The 19,419-nt window shown below is 45.1% G+C and overlaps 1 pseudogene; it reads left to right on the forward strand.

The window, feature by feature from the left end:
- Positions 1–19,419, forward strand: part of LOC124616299 — a 152,198-nt pseudogene that overhangs the window by 38,470 nt on the left and 94,309 nt on the right.

Below are 19,419 nucleotides of genomic sequence, written 5' to 3' on the forward strand. Positions count from 1 at the left end.
TTTATCCTTTCACAATTAAAGGTTACTTTTGTGTAACTAATTCATAAACACCCTGTACTTACACTGCTACACAGGTGTTGTCATTACCGCCCGCATCTCGTGGTCGTGCGGTAGCGTTCTCGCTTCCCACGCCCGGGTTCCCGGGTTCGATTCCCGGCGGGGTCAGGGATTTTCTCTGCCTCGTGATGGCTGGGTGTTGTGTGATGTCCTTAGGTTAGTTAGGTTTAAGTAGTTCTAAGTTCTAGGGGACTGATGACCATAGATGTTAAGTCCCATAGTGCTCAGAGGCATTTTTTGTTGTCATTACAGTGCAGCTAAGGTGCTAAATATGGTAGCAAAGTGGAAGAGCTACATTGTATCGACTCACTGAAGGGGAAAGAGAACTATGATCAACTTCTGAAAGTTTTCTGGTGGAGTCTAAAGTCACGCATGTTGTCCAGTGTTGTAAGTACGGGCGAGAACACGTACTTGTGACGTAACTCGACGTAGTTCTGCTACTGTTTGAAGTAGTGTCTATCTGATCTTTCTACGTGGAAGTTACGTAAGGTATCTCGCAGCTTCGTGCAGGCAATTACTATTTGCCGCAGAGGTTGTGGGTCAAAGGGCGCGGTCAGACCGTAACTCTGAGTCACTTATTTCTCGTTCGTGTGGCCCATCATGCGGCACAGAGGCCTTGCTGTATCGGTGGTTACATTCGACGGATGTTACTCAATTGCAACCTTCATTACGGCTAATGAATAGCCACGAACCTTTCGAAAGTGACTTCTTTGATCTCGATATTTCACTCTTCACCTCCAGTTTGGACTCTTTGTTGCAGGCATTGTCTCTCCTCAGATATCTGCTGGATGCTTTCTTCTATTTGCGTCATATTCTTTTGGTTTTGTTTGTCAACATTACACCATCTCTGGTATATTATTGTAATGTAATTATATCAAGTTCAGCTTAAGAGGTTAGAATTATTTCTTGGAAAATAGCACATTCAAATTGTGTGTAGTGTACTATGCATTGTTCACAAGTTGCCAAAATGTCCATGTTTTGAAGATTACAGCTGGTACGTGTGGTATAAATCTTGAAAACATTTTTCGTGGGCTGCAGACGTTCGCTCTACAAGTTAAATTGTTTGAAGTGTTGTAAATGTACAATAGTCTTCTGTTCAGTGTAATTCCTGTATCTATCACTTTCCAAATTATCGTGTTTCTGCATGCATACGGGTACATTTTTAAAAGAGGCGATGCGTCTTATTGATATAATGAAGTGATTTAAATATTCGGCAGTGCTTGGTTTAGGTGATACTTGTTGGGAGGCTGGTATTTGTGCTTTGGGGTATCTGTCTGCTAAGTCTTTTACTCGTATGATTGTACCACTGAATAAAAGGCAAAGCTCTGTCTCCTTCAAAAATAATCATAACTATACATATTCGTGTCCTCTACGGCTCCAACTTAATTTTTTATTCCACTACCAGTTCCGACCAAATAATCGACTTCACGTGAAAGGTGTACGTAGTAATATTGTACGACGTTAATATATACGTTGATTCTTGCTTGACATGCTCTACAGTGCAGTACTATGACATCACATACATTGGAGCATAACTAGGTCATACACTATGTGATCAAAAGTATCCGGACACCCCCAAGAACTTACGTCTTCCACATTAGGTGCATTGTGCTGCCACCTACTGCCAGGTACTCCATATCAGCGACCCCAGTAATCGTTAGACATCATGAGAGAGCAGAATGGGCTCTCCGCGGAACTCACGGAATTCGAACGTGGTCAGGTGATTGGGTGTCACTTATGTCATAAGTCTGTACGCGAGATTTCCACACTCCTAAACATCCCAAGGTCCACTGTATCTGATGTGATAGTGAAGTGGAAACGTGAAGGGACACGTACAGTACAAAAGACTACAGGCCGACCCATTCTGTTGACTGGCAAAGGTTGCCGACAGTAGAACAGGGTCGTAATGTGTAATAGGCAGACATCTATCCAGACCATGACACAGAAATTCCAGACTGCATCAGGATCCACTGCAAGTACTATGACAGTTAGGCGGGAGGTCAGAAAACTAGGATTTCATGGTCGGGCGGCTGCTCATAAGCCACACGACGCCTCGCTTGGTGTGAGGAACGTAAACGTTGGACGACTGAACAGTGTACAAACGTTGGGTGGCTTGATAAATCACGGTACACAATGTGGCGATCCGATGGCAGTATGTGGGTATGGCGAATGCCCGGTGAACGTCATCTGCCAGTGTGTGTAGTGTCAACAGTAAAATTCGGAGGCAGTGGTGTTATAGTGTGGTCGCGTTTTACATGGAGGGGGCTTGCACCCCTTGTTGTTTTGCGTGACACTATCACAGCACAGGCCTACACTGATGTTTTAAGCACCTTCTTTCCACCCACTTTTGAAGAGCAACTCGGGGATGGTGATTGCATCTTTCAATACGATCGTGCACCTGTTCATAATGCAAGGTCTGTGGCGGAGTGGTTACACGACAATAACATCCCTGTAATGGACTGGCCTGCACAGAGTCCTGACATGAATCCTGTAGAACACCTCTGGGATGATTTGGAGCTCCGACTTCGTGCCAGGCCTCGCCGACCGACATTGATACCTCTTCTCAGTGCAGCACTCCGTGAAGAATGGGCTGCCACTCCCCAAGAAATCTTCCAGCACCTGATTGAACGTATGTCTGCGAGAGTGGAAGCTGTCATCAAGGCTAAGGGTGGGCCAGCACCATATTGAATTCCAGCATTACCGATGGAGAGCGCCACGAATTTGTCACTTTCAGCTAGATGCCCGGATACTTTTGATCATAATGTGTACATTGGAGTGTAACGACGCTAAATGTGCAGCACTTGCCACTGAACGGACTAAACTTAAATTGGTAAAGTGCTCGGTTGCAACAGATTTTATAGGAGAACATCCCCCTTATTTGTTCTCAGTCTGCACACCAATGCATCTTCCATGAGAGTATAATGACTACCGCGTGAGAATTTGACGTGTACTTGATATGTCATATAACAGCTTTTACATATTTAAGCACTTAACATTGCTGTACAGCCATTCGTTGTCGGCTTCCCAATACACTGTTCCAGTAGGTGACGTTTTATACAGCTGTATATTTTACAAGTTTGCAACAGTTTTTCGTTATAAATTACAGAAGTGGGCCGGCCGTGCGCTGCAACACGACGCACTTTGCAATAATGACCTGTAATTGGCCGTAGTGTTGCCATTGCTTCGTTACGTGGTTATTTTGGAATAACTTTTCCATTGTGTCACGCGTATTTCCACTTCTTGTTTCCACTTCTCCACGATATTTCCGAAAATTTTCTTTTGTTAGTTATTTTTAGTAGAGCAGTGTGGTAGTGTTGGATTCTTTGTTTGATATTGTTTGCTACTAGGTGTACCAGCTCGTTATCATGAATTCCCACGTGGGATGCAGCTTTCAACGGCTGATGAGGACTCGCTCAGTATCACTACCTTCTGAAACTAGTGTCTCCGAACACAAAGATGATGCAAAGCAAGGTTTGTGGCATGAACTTCGACGCAAAAGCCACTCTAATGCCTCTGAAGATCATAGAAAAAAAAATAGAATTAGGTATAAACTCCTACAAAAGCGGATGAACGTACCTTTCTATTGCATAACAATGTGTATCAACATGGACCGTATCTTCTGGTGGGTACCAGGTTGTAATTTTATATAAGGGCAAAAAAATGGTTCAAATGGCTCTGAGCACTGTGGGACTTAACAGTTGAGATCATCAGTCCCCTATAACTTAGAACTACTTAAACCTGACTAACCTAAGGACATCACACACATCCATGCCCGTGGCAGGATTCGAACCTGCGACCGTAGCGGTCACGCGGTTCCAGACTTTAGCGCCTAGAACCGCTCGGCCAACCAGGCCGGCTATATAAGGGCATAACATATCCAAGCTGACCAAGTTTTCTTAAGTTTTCTTCTGTTAAATTCAGTTTAACGGCAATTTCAGTGCATTTAAAGAGAGGATGTGGTCGCCTGAAGTTTCCTTTTCTTTCATGTGGGCAGATGGGTCATGCAGTGCTATGTGGTACGGCTGCGACTAGAAGATATTAATTTGATTATAACAAGCAGTGGAATAAAGTACTGAGTTCGCAACTATGACCGTATTTACGAATAACTGAACAGCCGTACATGACTGTATACACGGTCCAGTCACATTTATGTGGCCCACGACTAAGTTTGGCGTCAAAGTGCAATAAACACTCACAGATGGCAGATGGCAGCACTAAGAGTGGAGGGTATATACAGCGCGTCGCCGGGACGCGAAAAATAGTGAATTCGCTGTCGTAACGCGGAAACGGAGCGATTTATCTGACGTACAAAAAGGCATGATCATTGGCTTTTGGGCCAAGGCCGGATGCATTTTCGAAACGGCTAAGTTGGACAGTTCTTGTGCCGCCGTGGTTAAAGTATACCGTGCAGCCGGCCGATGTGGCCGTGCCGTTCTAGGCGCTTCAGTCTGGAACTGCGTGACTTCTACGGTCGCAGGTTCGAATGCTGCCTCGGGCATGGATGTGTGTGATGTCCTTAGGTTAGTTAGGTTTAAGTAATTCTAAGTTCTAGGGGACTGATGACCACAGATGTTAAGTCCCATAGTGCTCAGAGCCATTTGAACCATTTTTATACCGTGCATGAAAAATGGCGCTATCCAAAACTTGCCCCGAGGCAACGGTAGTACACCACGAGCCATAGCTGACAGGGGTGAATCACGGTCACGGAGATGTGTAGAGCGAATAGATTTGCAACTCTTGACCAACTGAACGCCGAGATTATGATTTTTCGTGTTACTAGGGCCACCCGTCGGGCAGACCGTTCGCCGGGTGCAAGTCTTTCGATTTGACGCCAATTCGGAGACTTGGGCGTCGATGGGGATGATATGATGACGATTCGGACAACACAACACCCAGTCCCTGAGCGGAGAAATTTCCGATCCAGCCGGGAATCGAACCCGGGCCCTAGGATTGACATTCTGTTGCGCTGACCACTCAGCTACCGGCGGTGGACAACGCCCAGATGAACCAAGGAGCTAACAACAGTGTCTTCTCAACGACTATTCAGCGAACTTTGCTGCTTATGGGCCTCCCCAGCAGACGCCTGGTTCAGCTGACCGCTGTCCATCGGAGACGAAGGCTGGAATTTGCACGCCAGTATCGCTTGAACTTCCACTAAGCGGCGACAGGTGGCCACTCAGATGAGTCGAGTTTTATGTTCTATCTGCTTGAAGTGTCGGCAAGCAAAATACTCTGCAACAATAGTCGGAAGGGTCCATGTCGGAGGAGGGTGCGTTATGGTCGTGTGTTTTTTTTTTTTTTTTTTTTTTTCGCGTGGCTTTCCCTGGGTGCCCCCGTTATTCTGGAAGGCACGATGGATCAACACAAGTATGCATATGTCCTTGGGAACCATGCAAGCAGTTTGTTTTTCCTCGGCACGGTGGCATCTGCCAGGAGGATAACGCAACGTGTCACACAGCTCGCTGTGTACTTGCGCGGTTGAAAGAGCACCAGGGTGAGTTTAACAAACTCTCTTGGCTACCAGACTTCCCGAATTCAAACCCAATCGGGAATCCATGGGACCACATCGATTGGGTTGTTCGCGCCGGGGATCTTCAAACAGCCGGCCGGTGTGGCGGAGCGGTTCTAAGCGCTTCAGTCCGGAACCGTGCGACTGCTACGGTCGCAGGTTCGAATCCTGCCTCGGGCATGGATGTGTGTGATGTCCTTAGGTTAGTTAGGTTTAAGTAGTTCTAAGTTCTAGGGGACTGATGACCTCATATGGTGAGTCCCATAGTGCTCAGAGTCAATTGAACCATTTGATCCTCAAACGAGAAACCAAACGCAGCTAGCCACGTCACTGGTGTCGGCATGGCTCCGCATCCCTGTTGGTACCTTCCAGGACCCCACTGTCTCCCTTCCCGTACGTCTCCCGGCGGTCCGCGCTGCAAAAGTGGTTATTCAGGCTTTTGACAGGTGGTTACATTAATGCGATTGGTCAATGTACACAAAATCCTTACCTGTCTGAAACTTGGTATTGCTCAATAAATGCTCCTATTGCGCTGAATAAAAATAAAACACGAGCTAGGTAAGGATCTTCAACATCAGGAAAACTATTTTCATCAATCTTGGAGGATGCTTCAAATGACTCTAAGCACTATGGGACTTAACATCTGAGGTCATCAGTCCCCTAGAGTTTTTTTTTTGTCATCAGTCTACTGACTGGTTTGATGCGGCCCGCCACGAATTCCTTTCCTGTGCTAACCTCTTCATCTCAGAGTAGCACTTGCAACCTACGTCCTCAATTATTTGCTTGGCGTATTCCAATCTCTGTCTTCCTCTACAGCTTTTGCCCTCTACAGCTCCCTCTAGTACGATGGAAGTGATTCCCTCATGTCTTAGCAGATGTACTATCATCCTGCCCTTCTCCTTATCAGTGTTTTCCACATATTCCTTTCCTCTCCGACTCTGCGAAGAACCTCCTCATTCCTTAGCTTATCAGTCCACCTAATTTTCAACATCCGTCTATAGCACCACATCTCAAATGCTTCGATTCTCTTCTGTTCCGGTTTTCCCACAGCCCATGTTTCACTACCATACAATGCTGTACTCCAGACGTACATCTTCAGAAATTTCTTCCTCAAATTAAGGCCGGTATTTGATATTAGTAGACTTCTCTTGGCCAGAAATGCCTTTTTTGCCATAGCGAGTCTGCTTTTGATGTCCTCCTTGCTCCGTCCGTCATTGGATATTTTACTGCCTAGGTAGCAGAATTCCTTAACTTCATTGACTTCGTGACCATCAATCCTGATGTTAAGTTTCTCGCTGTTCTCATTTCTACTACTTCTCATTACCTTAGTCTTTCTCCGATTTACTCTCAAACCATACTGTGTACTCATTAGACTGTTCATTCCGTTCAGCAGATCATTTAATTCTTCTTCACTTTCACTCAGGATAGCAATGTCATCAGCGAATCGTATCATTGATATCCTTTCACCTTGTATTTTAATTCCACTCCTGAACCTTTCTTTCATTTCCATCATTGCTTCCTCGATGTACAGATTGAAGAGTAGGGGCGAAAGGCTACAGCCTTGTCTTACACCCTTCTTAATACGAGCACTTCGTTCTTGATCGTCCACTCTTATTATTCCCTCGTGGTTGTTGTACATATTGTATATGACCCGGCTCTTCCTATAGCTTACTCCTACTTTTTTCAGAATCTCGATCAGTTTGCACCATTTTATATTGTCGAACGCTTTTTCCAGGTCGAAAAAACCTATGAAAGTGTCTTGATTTTTCTTATCCTTGCTTCCATTATTAGCCGTAACGTCAGAATTGCCTCTCTCGTCCCTTTACTTTTCCTAAAGCCAAACTGATCGTCACCTAGCGCATTCTCAATTTTCTTTTCCATTCTTCTGTATATTATTCTTGTAAGCAGCTTCGATGCATGAGCTGTCAAGCTGATCGTGCGAAAATTCTCGCACTTGTCAGCTCTTGCCGTCTTCGGAATTGTGTGGATGATGCTTTTCCGAAAGTCAGCTGGTATGTCGCCAGACTCATATATTCTACACACCAACGTGAATAGTCGTTTTGTTGCCACTTCCCCCAATGATTTTAGAAATTCTGATGGAATGTTATCTATCCCTTCTGCCTTATTTGACCGTAAGTCCTCCAAAGCTCTTTTAAATTCAGATTCTAATACTAGATTCCCTATCTCTTCTAAATCGACTCCTGTTTCTTCTTCTATCACATCAGACAAATCTTCACCCTCATAGAGGCTTTCAATGTATTCTTTCCACCTATCTGCTCTCTCCTCTGCATTTAACAGTGGAATTCCCGTTGTACTCTTAATGTTACCACCGTTGCTTTTAATGTCACCAAAGGTTGTTTTGACTTTCCTGTATGCTGAGTCTGTCCTTCCGACAATCATATCTTTTTCGATGTCTTCACATTTTTCCTGCAGCCATTTCGTCTTAGCTTCCCTGCACTTCCTATTTATTTCATTCCTCAGCGACTTGTATTTCTGTATTCCTGATTTTCCCGGAACATGTTTGTACTTCCTCCTTTCATCAATCAACTGAAGTATTTCTTCTGTTACCCATGGTTTCTTCGCAGCTATCTTCTTTGTGCCTATGTTTTCCTTCCCAACTTCTGTGATGGCCCTTTTTAGAGATGTCAATTCCTCTTCAACTGTACTGCCTACTGTGCTGTTCCTTATTGCTGTATCTATAGCGTTAGAGAACTTCAAACGTATCTCATCATTCCTTAGTACTTCCTTATCCCACTTCTTTGCGCATTGATTCTTCCTGACTAATGTCTTGAACTTCAGCCTACTCTTCATCACTACTATATTGTGATCTGAGTCTATGTCTGCTCCTGGGTACGCCTTACAATCCAGTATCTGATTTCGGAATCTCTGTCTGACCATGATGTAATCTAATTGCCGGCCGAAGTGGCCGTGCGGTTAAAGGCGCTGCAGTCTGGAACCGCAAGACCGCTACGGTCGCAGGTTCGAATCCTGCCTCGGGCATGGATGTTTGTGATGTCTTTAGGTTAGTTAGGTTTAACTAGTTCTAAGTTCTAGGGGACTAATGACCTCAGCAGTTGAGTCCCATAGTGCTCAGAGCCATTTTTTTTTTTTGTAATCTAATTGAAATCTTCCCGTATCTCCCGGCATTTTCCGAGTATACCTCCTCCTCTTGTGATTCTTGAACAGGGTATCCGCTATTACTGGCTGAAACTTGTTACAGAACTCAATTAGTCTTTCTCCTCTTTCATTCCTCGTCCCAAGCCCATATTCTCCTGTAACCTTTTCTTCTACTCCTTCCCCTACAACTGCATTCCAGTCGCCCATGACTATTATATTTATTACATTTTCGTCCCCCTTTACATACTGCATTACCCTTTCAATATCCTCATACATTTTCTCTATCTGTTCATCTTCAGCTTGCGACGTCGGTATGTATACCTGAACTATCGTTGTCGGTGTTGGTCTGCTGTCGATTCTGATTAGAACAACCCGGTCACTGAACTGTTCACAGTAACACACCCTCTGCCCTACCTTCCTATACTTAGAACTACTTAAACCTAACTAACCTAAGGACATCACACACATCCATGCGCGAGGCAGGATTCGAACCTGCGACAGTAGCAGCAGCGCGGTTCCGGACTGAAGCGCCTAGAACCGCTCGGTCACAATGGCCGGCTAGTCTTGGAGGAAATTTTCAAATTTTGAAGTAGGCAAAACGAATAAGGAATACATATCTATGGAATGTATCTGAACTACCTTCCGTTTTATTGAAGACATTATAGTTTGTCTTCTCTAGATATGTTTCAACAAAGTAATGGGTGACTTAACAGAGGTAGTTTAAATGTGGACCTCAATATCTGCAATAATAAGATAAAAAGTGTATAATGAAAAGGTCGAAAAGATAATAGTAGGAAATTAACAATGAACCACTTAATGAGTTCTTGTATTTGAGGCTGTTGAAAGTGAATATTGGGTGAATATCGAAAGAACTAAACAGATGAGTAAAAGTAGAGCGCTTTTCGTAAACAGAATAGTTTTGGGAACTAGGCTTCGAATGTGTCTGAAGAGAAACTCTGCAATAAATGTGTATTTCCAGCACTGACTTATGGTCTTTTAATGCAAAAACAATTCAGATACAGAGGGTTACTCTGCGAGCAGTTGAGATGCCTTCGGGAACTGCGACAGTCGTTCAATAAGTAACGGAGCACATTTTTATCTGGTAGCAGTTTGGTTTTATGCAGAATCTGAACACAATATATCATATCCACTTTTATGGGAACAAAACCCTACTTTTCAACACAATCTCTGCTCCAAGCGACGGCCTTTCGCCACCTTACTGGGACACCTGTACACCCGCGTGGTACTAATCTACTAGTCGACGTCGGAGCCAATGTATTGCTGCATTAAGAACTCGCTCATCAATCACGTACTTCCTCCCGTGGCGTGCATCCCTCATTTGGCCAAGCAGGTGGAAATTGGAGGGTGCGAGATCTGGACTGTAGCGAGGATGACGAAGAACATTAAATGAACTTTTATGAACTCCTGTCTGGTTGCGCAGACTTATCGCGATCAGCCACGTAACACACTAGCAATTCGGCACAGATGGTCGTTCGTTGTTCTTTCTGGTCTTCCGTTAGGCGGCGAGGAACCCAGCCGGCACACGTCTTTGAGTACCCCAACTGATGGACTAGTGAGTCAGCGCTACCAACAGAGACGCCCAGTGCGGTTTTTAATTGTGATCCGTCGAGCACCTCGAGTGAGAGTGTCCGCAGTTACCAACATTGCATGAGTCACAGATGTGTGAGGCCGTCCGGCAAGCGGGAATTCGGACGGGTTTGAGGGACCTTCTTGCGATGATGACAGACGCCTCGCCCAACGACTCACCGTGCTTTTGTTCACTGCTTCAAGCGCATGTGAATATCGACACTCTGGTGTTCCACCAAAAGGAACTCTGGTTGGAACACACCTCCGTTACAGCCGCCATTTTGAGGGTTATGTATAGCGCCACCACCTATCGGAACTCCATGAAACAATAGAGGAAGAAGCGGAAATATTCCACGATGTCCCGTAACAATTTCCTTATTTCTGGCTGAGAAAAAATATTGTTGCATTATTTGTTGAAGGCCCTCGTACTGACAAGAGACAGGAAGATAGGTAAGGTGTTTTGGGACCAAATTATAGACAGGAAGAGACTGGAGCGGAAGACCTAATTATGACCATAATGAAGACGAAATAGAGGTTGGTAAGTTCACGTACAGCTGAAGACCATGATGCAGGGTAAGGTCTAGTTGGAGCGTTTATCCAGCAGTAGATGCCCCGTGGTTGATGTGCAGCGTTATTAAGATTATGTCCTATGATCAGAGCAACAGCTCTCTGAAAAAGATAGGAGCATCTGCTCCCGGAGGAGAAAGTGCGGAGCTGCAGCGCTGGAGCAGCTGCTCGTTACGTCTGCAGACTGTGCTGGTTCGGGCTGCACCAGAGGGCGGCCGCCAGCTGGCGGCTGCAGCAGCAACTGAATGCTCGTACACCAGCGTGGAATCTTCCGTCTTACCGGAGCTATTTTCCGGTCAAAACCGACTACTCCTTGTAGGGAAACATCTCCGCCAAACACGTCGCGTATGGCCAGTGACATCAGCGACAGTTAACTATGCCGAGGGTAGGGTCCTAAAACATCGAGTATAATGCACACTGCGCATATGCTGAAACGGGGGACTGTAGCTCGTCTGCTAGCATCGGAAGTTCAACTGTGCTACCCGATCTCATTCCTGTTACAGCAATGGATTTTTTTTTGTGCCTTCTTAATCTTAATTTTGCTTGCTTTGTTTCTCACGCTGCAAAGGTGCGGATAAACCGCAACGGTTCACCTATGTTGTTCAGTGAGATGTTGGTCAAGTCATAGATCATCATTTCATTACTGTTAATCGCCAACCATTTGGCAATTTTTTCAGGTATTTTATCCTACTTGTATTCTCCCACAAGAGAGACGAAATATCCGAAAGCAAAAATTAAAAAAAAATGCGTTTTACAACACCAGGAAAAAGCCTACAATCTACATCTACATTTCAGTATATAGTCCTCTAGAGACTTTGTTTGGTGTATGGCGGAGGATTCTTTGTTTATTAGTGTGACTTCGCCCCGTTCCAGTCACGAATGGCTCTCGGGAAGAACGATTGCTGGTGAGCCTCCATGTGGGCTCGAATCTCTCTGGTTTCGTCTTTACGGTATTTTTACGAGATATACATAGGAGGTAACAATACATTTGTCGACTCTTCCAGAACTTTGACAACAAATCACGCAGTTTTGCAGAACGTCTCTCTTGCTGGACCTCGCTCAGCATATCCGTGACGCTCTCTCCCCTACTAAATTATCCTGTAACGAAGCACGCTGCGCTCCTTTCGTTCTCCTCTATCTATCCTATATTCTACGAATTCCAGACTTCCGAACATTACTCAAGTATCGGTCGGACGAAGGTTTTGTAAGCTACATCCTTTGCTGATAGACAAAATTTACTGAGGATTCTGCCAATGAATTTCAGTCCGGCATCAGCCTTACCAGCGATTAGTTTTGTGTGATAGTTCCACTTCAGATCGCTCCGTAGGCTTTTTCATGGATATTCTGGGGAATTAACTGTTTCCAGTTATTTTTCTGAAGTCATGTAGTAATGAGTCTTTCTGTCTATGAATACGCAATAAATTACATTTGTGTATATTGAGGGACAGTTGCCGCTCCCCGCACTGTAGGTCTTCCGACATCTCGATATGAGATGCTGCGTTCTGGTTGGTAGAAACTCTTCAATCCAATCACGCGGTTGGTCTGATATTTCCTACACCCCTGTTTTGTACATTAGACGGCAGTGTGGAAACGTATCGAATGCATTAAGGAAGTCAAGGAACACGGTATCTACCTGTGTACCGGTATCTACCGCCTTCTGGGTCTCGTGGACGAACAGAACGAGCTAGGTTTCACACGATCACTGTTTTCGGAACCCATGTTGATTCCTACAGAGGAGATTCTCCGTCTCCAGGAATGTCATAATACACGAGCATAAAATATATTCCGAAATTCTACAGCAGACCGACATCCATAAATAAGATCGTTAACAGATAAATGTTTTTAATGTACATTGCTTAAGGAGTGAGAAATTAGATATGACGAGAAAAATAACTTTCGATATAACTTGGAACTTAGAAAGAAAACAAGGTAAGTTACAAAGCCTATAGTAAAAAGACGTTATTCACTGCCGTCTAAATATTGTTTGATGTGTTTATAATAATATATTTTCTCGAGTACATAAAAGATGTTCTGATATCTTAGGACCGCACTTTTCCTATTCTTTCATTTCTCTGGTCCGTGAAGACGTGGTCAAGAACTCACTCTGAATTTTGCTTTGTTTCTCTTGCTTATTCTACTTTTGCTTATGTATATAAAAACACCAAGCAGGAATTACGCCACATAACGATGTCACATCGAATTTCGTGCCAGTCGCATCAGAGTGGCGCCAGTTACTCCACTATGAGGATACAAATCATTTTTTGCTTTAAATACGCGTTGTATGGTCGTGAGCGTTAGTAGTCTATGAGACTGCACGTTCTGAGTTGATGTTAGTCAACAATACGTTTTCGGTGACGAAGATACCATTTTCAATACCTCGCTGAGTTTCAGCGAGGTCGTGTAATAGGGCTACGAGTGAAACTTCCTGGCAGATTAAAACTGTGTGCCGGACAGAGACTCGAACTCGAGACCTTTGCCATTCGTGGGCAACTGCTATACCAACTGAGCTATCCAAGCACGACTCACGCTCCATCCTCACAGCTTCAATTCTGCCAGCTTATGTGGAGTTTGGAAGTTAGGAGACGAGGTACTGGCGGAATTGAAGCTGTGAGGACGGGGCGTGAGTCGTGCTTGGGTAGTTCAGTTGGCAGAGCACTTGCCCGCGAATGGCAAAGGTCCCGAGTTCGAGTCTCGGTCCGGCACACTGTTTTAATCTTTCTGGGAGTTTCATAACTGCGCACACTCCGCTGTAGAGTGAAAATTTCATTCTAGGACTACGAGTAGCTGGATGTGTCTTCTGCCATAATGCAGAAAGACTTGGCAGGAATGTAGCCACTGTACAAGACGCTGGCAGTAGTCACAAGAATGTATGGTTGCAATAAGACTGTAATCTGGGTAGCCACATGTCACTACCGAGAGGGAAGACCATCGTGTTCGGCATATGGCACTGGTGCGTGGCACTGCATCTGCGACAACAATTTCAGCAGTAGTCGACACCACTATGACCCAATGAACTGCTACAAATCGATTACTTCAATGACAGCTCCGAGCCAGACGCCCTGTAGCATGCATTCCACCGACCACAAACCACCGCCATCTGCAGACTTCAGTGGCAAGCGAACGATCAATGGGGGGAAAGTGGTGGCCTGTTGTACTTACTGATGAAAACTGGTTCTGCCTCGGCGTCAGTAAGGGACCTGTGTTGATTATGAATGAATCTGTAACGACATGTGCTGCTCTTCTTTGGAATTTCTGTATTTCCTCACTCAGTCCTGATACAGACCTGATACTGACGAGCAATATTCAAGTATTGGCCGAGCGAATGTTTTGTAAGCTACTTCCTTTGTTGATGGACTACATTTCCTGAGGCTTCTTCCTGCGATGAATCTATCTGGCATTTGCCTTACCGGCTATTAGTTTTATTTGACCGCCCCACTTCAGATCGCTCCATACACATAATCTCGATTATTTTATGGAAGTAATTGCTTACAGTGACTGTTCTGCAATCGTGTGATCATACTGCGTGTGTATTCGCAATATGGTACATTCATGTTGAGTCTCAATAGCCGCTCCCTGCACCAGGGATCGATCCTCTGTAGGTCTTCCTGCATTTCGCTACAATTTTGTAGCGTCGAGACGTCTCTGTATACAACAGCATCATCCACGAAAGCCTCATGGAACTTCCGACGTTAAGAGCACGCCCGAAGTTACTTTCACGTCTGAAAACAACTCTCCGTTCAGAAACACAAGATTCTGTTTGCTAGAAACTCTTTAGTTCGGTCACACAGTTGGTCTGATATTCTATACGCTCGTATTTTGTTCATTAAACGGCAGTACGGAGTTGTGTCGAACACCTTGCGAACGTCAGGGATCGCGACATCTACGTGGGCGCCGATTTCTAATACCTTCTGGGAAATTAGCGGTAAGTTCGTACGGGACCAAACTGCTGAGGTCATCGGTCCCTAGGCTTACGCACTACTTGATCTAACTTAAACTAACTTACGCTAACGACGACACGCAACCCATGCCCGAGGGAGGACTCGAACCACCGACGGGGGGAGGGAGCAACGCGAATCGTGGCAAGGAGCCGTGCTTTCTGGCTCTCGTGGACAAACAGAGCTACCTGGGTTTCACACGATCGCTGTTTTCGGAAACCTTGTTGATTCCTACAGATGGGATTTCTGTCTCCAGAAATACACGGTAACACAAAACTGAAGGACTATAGCTTTCTGCATCTGTTCGACGACCCTTCCTGAAAACTGGAATGACACCAGCTATACCGCTGACACATACTTACACAAGTTTCAAGAAAAAGTACAACGTGAGGACTCTAGTAATATACTACAACTTGCAACGTACAGCTCCTGCAAAGACGGCGAAGACTAGACTGCTAACAGCACGCACAGATGCATTTAAAGAAGCATTCTTCCCCTCTGACGTACAGCCATGCAGTTCACAGTGGTTCGAAGAATACAGCCGAAGATGCAGATTTCGATTAGAATGCCAAGAGACTTTCATCTCAGAAAAATCTGAAACGTGCACTAGAAATCAAACACTGTTTTATACTCAAGACGTCGTCCGTAGTATAGAACTGAAGAAGAGGGAAGAGCAACTTGCAATTAAATTCCACAGGCCCGGTGTTAAATAGTTTTATTGCTTTGAACTTCAGTTTTTGACTGGCTTGAAGTACATTTCCTTCCATTACACACATCAAAAAAGTATTGCATCACCACGGTTCCGAGAGTTGCGCAACCTGTACAGAGAATTAGAATAGATATAAACATAAACATCATTTCCGTCCTTTTTATTGCTCATGAAAACCACACATTGCATGTTGTACCACTATACAGCGGGATCTTCAGAGGTGGTGGTCCAGCTTGCTGTACACACCGATACCCCGAATACCCAGTGGCACGTCCTCTTGCATTGATGCATGCCTGTATTCGTCGTGGCATATTATCCACAAGTTCATCAAAGGACTATTGGTCAATATTGTCTCACTCCTCAACGGCGATCCGGCGTAGATCCCTCAAAGTGTTTAGTGGGTCACGTTGTCCATAAACAGCCCTTTCAATCTATCCCAGGCATCTTCGGTAGGGTTCATGTCTGGAGAACATGCTGCTCACTAATCGAGCGATGTCGTTATCCTGAAGGAAGTCATTCACAAGATGTACACGATAAGAGCGCGAATTGTCGTCCATGAAGACGAATGCCTCGCCAATATACTGCCGATACAGTTGCACTGTCGGTCGGACGATGGCATTCACGTATCGTACAGCCGTTGCGGCGCCTTCTATGACCACCAGCGGCGTACGTCGGCCTCACATAATGCCACTCCAAAACAGCAGCGAACTTCCACCTCGCTGCACCCGCTGGGCACTGTGTCTAAGGCGTTTAGCCTGACCGGATTGCCTTCAAAAACGTCTCCAACGATTGTCTGGTTGAAGGCATATACGACACTCATCTGTGAAGAAAACGTGATGTCGATCCTGAGCGGTCCATTCTGCACGTTGTCGGGCCAATCTATACCGCGCTGCATGGTGTCATGATTGCAAAGATGGACATCGCCAAGGACGTCGGGAGTGAAGTTGCGCATCATGCAGCCTATTGCGCACAATTTGAGTCGTAACACGGCGTCCTGTGGCTGCATGAAAAACATTATTCAATATGGTGGCTTTGCTGTCACGGTTCCTCCGAGCCATAATCCGTAGGTAGCGGTCATCCACTGCAGTGGTGGCCCTTGGGCGGCCTGGCATGTCATCGACGGTTTCTGTCTCTGTATCTCCTCCATGTCCGAACAACATCGCTTTGGTTCACTCCGAGACGCCTGGACACTTCCCTTGTTGAGAGCCGATCCTGACACAAAGTAACAATGCGGACGCGATCGAACCGCGGTATTGACCGTCTAGGCATGGCTGAACTACAGACAAGAAGAGTCGTGTACCTCCTTCCTGGTGGAATGACTGCAACTGATCGGCTGTCGGACCCCCTCCGACTAATAGTCGCTGCTCATTCATGGTCGTTTACATCTTTCGGCGGTTTTAGTGACATCTCTGAACAGTCATAGGGACTGTGTCTGTGATACAATATCCACAGTCAATGTTTATCTTCAGGAGTTCTGGGAACCGGAGTGGTGCAAAACTTTTTTTGATGTGTTTACAACGGATTTGAAAATCTCTGTTATTCTTCAACTCAAGTTGCAGCCACTATAGCGGTGCAGACAGTTGAAGAAGCAGAATTACAGTAGTAATTACTTGCATTAGTGTAATGTTGCACTAGGCGCCTGCGAAAAAGTCTCTCAGACAACGCGTGTCGTCCGTCACACCGCTGTTTAGTAAGACGACCGCGTGAAAACGCCTGATGCAGTTCTGGAACATCTGTAAGATAAGATGAACCTGGAGAAAGCAGCAGGGGCACATCGCCTTTATGGTAAGGCAAAGTACCACTGAAAGCGGGACCATACGGCTTAACGGCCGCTGGCGAAGCGGCAGCCGAGATGAAAGTCAGCGCTGAGATAGCGTGCGCTCACCGCGAAACCCTGCGTCGCCCTAACCTTCTGGGCGAGCGGCCGGCTGTGGGCAGCAGCTCTGTACGACACGGCACTAAGCAGGAAAGTGTCCCACGTGCCACCAGACGTGCAACGGGTATCCCGGGGTCGATGGCCTTACAAGGGGACCGCGCCTAGTCATCATAATCGATTTCGTCCAAATTTATGGAAGGACTTGGTCAGAAATGAAAGTGAGAAAAGTCGGAGCTCCAGATGAGCAGGCGCTTGGGGGAAAATATAGTATATTTGTCGTGTGTCGAGAGATGTATGAGCAATTTACCTTAAGGTAGTTATCAAGAAGAGGATGGCGCAAGGGAAGTACCCGGTGATCAAAAAGTGAGTATAAATTTGGTAACTGAATAAATCACGGAATAATGTAGATAGAGAGGTACAAATTGACACACATGCTGGGAATGACATGGGGTTTTATTATAACCAAAAAAAAAAAAATACAAAAGTTCTCAAAATGTCCGACAGATGGTGCTTCCTCTGATCAGAATAGCAATAATTAGCATAACAAAGTAAGACAAATCAAAGAAGATGTTCTTTACAGGAAATGCTCAATATGTCCACCATCATTCCTCAACAACAGCTGTAGTCGAGGAATAATGTTGTGAACAGTACTGTAAAGCCTGTCCGGAGTTATGGTGAGGCATTGGCGTAGGATATTGTCTTTCAGCATTCCTAGAGATGTCGGTCGATCACGATACACTTGCGACTTCAGGTAACCCCAAAGCCAATAATCGCACGGACTGAGGTCTGGGGACCGGGTAGGCCAAGCATGACGAAAGTGGCGTCTGAGTACACGATTATCACCAAACGAAGCGCGCAAGAAATCTTTTACGCATCTAGCATATTTTTTTGGTTCTAATAAAACCCCATGTCATTCCAAGCATGTGTGTCAATTTTTACCTCTCTATCTACATTATTCCGTGGTTTATTAAGTTTTCAAATTTATACTCACTTTTTGATCACCCGGTAGGTCAGAACCTAATTCGAGGATCGTGACGTCAACTCCATATGCAGAGACTTTTATTTTATTTTCAGTTTTTATTTAGTGACACTAGGAATAAACCGAAAGAATTCTCAGTATATTGTATTTATTAATATTTTCAGAAAAGGCATGAAAAGGAAAGGCAAAGTGCAATTTGCAATCGTAAATAAATTTCTGGCAAGGGATTGTAAGGCGTTCATGAAATCTCTGTAATAAAATTAGATATCTTTATTATTTTACTGTTGTTGATTTACACGTGCTGAGGCGATATTCAGCATAAGAGCAGTGGAAACAGCAACTGTCTCGTCACCTTCTACGCGTTACAAACACCGCATTTTTAAAATTGCATTGTTGTTTTAATGTTTCTGTAGAAAGACAGATTTGGTTTACATTCATGGAAGGTTCTCTCTGATCGCACAGTTTGGCAGGAAAGGACTGTATGCAATAATTTCGCCAAATACTGCCGAGGATGGCTGGTGAGGTACAATGGAATGAACGAAGGGATTTGAATAACTAATGTAAGACGTTTGATTTCTCTGTCAGTTTCGGTTGAAAAATTGTGAAATTTGTCGTGAGACGCCATGGAATATTCCCACTTCAGCCTGTGTAGTTTCATGAAGTTTCGGTAGGCGGCGACGCTATAAATAGCCTTCAAAATGGCGTTTGTAACGGGGTTGCGCTCCAAACTGTGGTATCGATAGCAGCGATGCCATGGAATAGTTTCTCAAGTTGGCACTACGAGAGACACAGACGACAGCGCCCTCTAGCCGGTGCTGTCGAGGTCTACGAGCTCCGCGACTGCTTCAGCCCATTTCATCAGGTGCAGACAGCCAGGACACTTCGCTTCAGCATCGCACCTACATACAAAGTTATGTATTCGTTTATCACCTTCTTTTTGCACCAGTAAACCACGTTCTTGCAGTACCGACTTATTACCTTTTCCCATTCCTACCCACGCGCCGCGTCCCAGGCGGGATACAAAACAAACACTGAGTTTCTTTTACGAGCGGTTCTAGGCGCTACAGTCTGGAACCGCCCGAC

Source organism: Schistocerca americana, chromosome 5 (assembly GCF_021461395.2).
Source record: "Schistocerca americana isolate TAMUIC-IGC-003095 chromosome 5, iqSchAmer2.1, whole genome shotgun sequence".
NCBI classification, from domain to species: domain Eukaryota; kingdom Metazoa; phylum Arthropoda; class Insecta; order Orthoptera; family Acrididae; genus Schistocerca; species Schistocerca americana.